At 39.7% G+C, this 4225-nt stretch overlaps 1 protein-coding gene across 1 annotated transcript in view; it reads left to right on the plus strand.

The window, feature by feature from the left end:
- sema3aa (sema domain, immunoglobulin domain (Ig), short basic domain, secreted, (semaphorin) 3Aa) overlaps positions 1–3875 on the plus strand; it is a 35684-nt gene extending 31809 nt beyond the window's left edge. Inside the window, exons 18-19 of the transcript XR_004327766.1 lie at positions 1797–1801; positions 3865–3875. The gene's annotated coding sequence lies outside the window, so the exon portion shown is untranslated. The remainder of the gene's footprint in view (positions 1–1796; positions 1802–3864) is intronic.
- The last annotated feature ends 350 nt before the right edge of the window (positions 3876–4225 follow it).

Here is a 4225-nt window from a genome sequence, read left to right on the forward strand (position 1 = left end):
AAGTGTTTTTTTTCATAATATGGGCAACAATTTACCCTAGTCCAGTGACAAAACACAGCTTCACATTCAGAATCAGAAACCGTTTAAGAAGTACTCACATACAAGCATTTTGTTTTGTTGTATTGTAGCAGAACAACATAGTTTAAAAAAAGTCAAGAAACAAAAATATTAAAATACATGAAATATGTATAGTATCTCTGTACATCGGTCTGCAAGAAGAGAGTTATGAATCTTTGTATGAACATAAGCTAATGCAAACACTGTAAATTGATATTACTGGAGGGTCATTTCCTCCAAATTATATACAAACAACACTGAGTCTACAGCCATGCTCAGGGCCCTGTGAGGCTGGACATGGAGCTAATGCCAAGTGCTAACATCAATTATGCTAACATTTGCTAATTGGCACTAACTACAGCTGAGACTAATAGGAATGTCAGTAGTCTTACAGATGGCAGGAGGCATTTTGGCATGTCATGGTACAAAAATCACATAATTGATAATATTAACTGCATTCCATTTAGTAATGACTCCCTGGCATAGATTACTGGAATATTTGATGAAACTGAAACCTTGTCAAGATGGTCTATTCTGGAAAGCTGGAAATCTCAGTGCTTGTTAAGCTTTTTAAAACATATTTTTGATAGCTTTGCAAGAATGGATTTACTTTCATCGTCTTGTGATCATGAACAGTCAGCAATCTTGGACATGGATAACGCACAAGCTAGGCACCGGTAAGTAGGACTTATTGATGTTGTTTGTAAGTTATGTGAACCAACCTTTTACAGCTATCACAGAAAACCACCATGCTTAACTAGGAACAAACTGTTTAAGTACACTTGGAGCTTTTTAGCCGCTGTTAGTGCTTAAAAGATTTATTTATCCTGCAATGAATTTACAAGGTAATTTACAGTTTGTCACAACAGACATTTCCCCCTGCATCCCAATTCCCTGATACTACCATACTCTTCAGTATGCCAAAAACAATGCGTATGTCCCAATACATAGTATGTCAAATGCAGTATGGCAAAAACACCAGGATGTCCTACAACATGTGGTCAGATTTTGCAGTATGCAAGCCAGCATGCTTTTCTGGCTAGTCTGACCCAAAATCCTTTTGCACATCATATGAGCCAAGGGGATCAACATTCAAGGTGTAATGTTATCAAGAATGGATGAAGAATAGTATGTGCCAATTGTATGTATACTGCATGCATCAGTACTTTGTAATGGCAGCTGCAAAACAAACTAAAAGTAAAAAGAAAATGTATGATTTAGAACTCAGTCTTACTTTGTAGAAAAAGCACAAGTGTTAGGCTGCTAATAAATGAACACCGGCTCTGTTCTATTGAGTGTCCCAGTGAGCCATACCAGTGTGACGGTGAGCCAGCATGCACAATACTACCTTAAAGCTAAATCAGCTAAATGAATATCAGCATAATTATTGTTATTAAGTAAACCCCCTTTTTTTGCTACTGTTACTTGTCAAAATGTCTTTCTCATATAGGACCACCAGAGGTCACTGTTACCTAAGTGCCCATCAGAGTCTTGTGCTGAGGTCTAAGTGGAAGACGTAAGGTCCAAGCATTTTGTAATATTGTCACAGAAAGGTCTTCCTTTTATATTTGGACACAGTTACACATGTTCAGAAGCTGTGTGCATGTGCGTGTAGTGGCATGTCAGCTGAAGTAATTAGAGGGCTGCAATCATTTTCACTGCCCCCAAGTTTCACACACGTTATGAGTTTGCTGTTACCATGGCTACTGTGTGTGTGTGTGTGTGAGAGTGAGAGTGAGAGAGAGTCTTAAGAATACACATTTTCAGCTGTAGAAAGAAGTTGTCTTGACCATTATGTTGGAGAATTTATTACTGTGGCCTTTACTTTAGAGAGGCTTTAGGGAGAGCTGATGTTAAAGCATCTGTAAAACTATATTAAATTCACCCTTTCCCCTTGCGGCCTATCTTTGTAAACTGCTGTAAAAAGCGGTGACACATACTGTACAATCAATGTTCACACATATATGAAAGCTTACAGCTGTAGGCTTTGAAGGTGTGCTGCATTGTAGGCTACTGCAAGGAACTGTCATGTGCAGTGCACTAATCTTCAAGTGATCCCGTAGTGATTAGGAATACAGCAGGTAAGTGGCATCTGCCGCAAAAAAACCATGGCAACTGGGGAAGGATCTGACACAGAGCAGCTCTCCTTGATGATCAATGACATTTTCCATCAAGACCAAACCCCACTCAGCCCCTACTGTGCTCTCAGGGTGCAACTTTGCTTTGCTCCTCACTGATTGCCTACACTGGATTGGTCAAAATTGTCTAGAAAAGTGTTTTTTAAGCATTATATATTGTAATATATTCTTTTATATTTATAGACCAAAGGATTAACTGATTTCAATGGAGAAAATAATTGTCAATGAAAAAAGTTGTTTGTTATCAACAGTTCTATTAATGCTGTGGACGGTCAATTATTATAGTGATTAGTGAATATAGTATAGTTATAGTGAAATACACTTCCACCCCATAAAGTTCCTTAAAATAAAAGCTACTCTGCAATGTTTACCTTTAACTTTCCACTACATAACCAAGCGCTTTTTGTCTCTGCGCATATTTTCCCTGGGGTTTCACTGTATATACAGTGCCCTTTGGGGGTGCTGTTTCCCAGCCTGTTGTTAAGAAGCCATGATTTATATTTATATGACCCCGCCTCCTCAACACCAAGCTACAAGGCTGAGAGTCATAAACACAGACTCCTTACACAGCAGCGCAGCCAGGCAGGGAGAGACATACAACTGACACCAACCAGTTTGACCTCACTTTTCACCGATTCCTTGCGATTGATTCAGGTGATCAATGACCTAATCCTGTCTGTCTCTGGAGAGAATACTGATTCAACCTGGGCTGTAGGGTTGCATTCAAGGACCTAGTAAAATATCAAGGACTGCCAAAGCTTTCTGGTCCAAACGTCACCTTAGTAACATTACAAGCCAAAATAAAACAAAAGATTAAAGCTGAGGCAGCATTTGGAACCACCTACCCCCAAGCTTTATGAAAACAGTTGGCTCTACAGTATTTTAAGTATTGCCCTTGTTAGCTTCATAATGTGATGTGTTTGTGTACTTGAATTTACCATCAGTGTGACCCATCTGTGTTTAGTCTATCTTAACTCAGGGGACTTTCCCCCTCGTTGCAAAGTGATGATGTCACCGGCTATGACGCACTACTTGACAACAGGTGTGTGTTAAAGATTCATGAGCGTGACGGGGTGTTTATGACTTGAATGGCATCTAAAATGAGCTCTTTCCTTTCTCTCTAAAGGAATACCCCCATGTCTGCTTCCACTTCTGATGAATCAGCCCATCAGACCCTAGAGCAGCATTAGTTAAGATGTCAGCTGCTGTCAACTCACTAGGAAAAATGAAAGTGGAATGCGGAGTGATAATGGGTGAGGAGAAGAGGAGGAGACAACACCGATCCATGATTCTGGTGAGCCATGCTTTTGAAGGTTTATCTAAAATGCCACACTTCTCCAAAAAGAAAATGAATAATGATATGTAAATAAATGTAAGGTATGAGTCAGATGTGAGCTATAATGCAATAATGCATCTGAAGTGTTGTATGATGAAATGCCAGCTGAGACCATACATAAGTTAGTTTACAAGGCCCTGAGCAAGGCCTACGGCACGCTGGGCACAACAGGTGCTAATCGAAGAGCCATAGGCAACAAAATGGAGGCAGCAGAAAAAGCATTCAGATCTGAACCAGAGCTCTGGTTAAAGAGAGGAAAGCATTGGGGGCAATAGAATGCCACTTGGACACAGGCCGGGGTCTGATCAGCCTCGGCCGGGTCGCCGGGACGAGGGTGTCTGTTGCAACACCCGAAACACCCAGTGACTCCTGGATACAACACTGATGATATGTCCAAGGGTGTGCATCAGAAGATGTTTCTCTAAAAGATACTAATTACAAATTGCCACTAGCAAATGCATTTTAATGAGCAACAGACTTGTTCTCTTTAAGAAATATATTGCTTGATTACATTTAAAATTTCAAAGGAATAGTACAACATTTTGGGAAATATGAGTTAGATGGGAAGATTGATACTGTCTGTCATGTCTGGCTCTGTCCCAAGGTACACACACAAGTAATATTCAATAACATGTTGTTTCTTATTTGTTTAATATGTACAAAAACTTTAATGTAAAAACAACAAGTTGTGTTT

The sequence above is a fragment of the Etheostoma spectabile genome, chromosome 23, assembly GCF_008692095.1.
Source record: "Etheostoma spectabile isolate EspeVRDwgs_2016 chromosome 23, UIUC_Espe_1.0, whole genome shotgun sequence".
Lineage (NCBI taxonomy): Eukaryota > Metazoa > Chordata > Actinopteri > Perciformes > Percidae > Etheostoma > Etheostoma spectabile.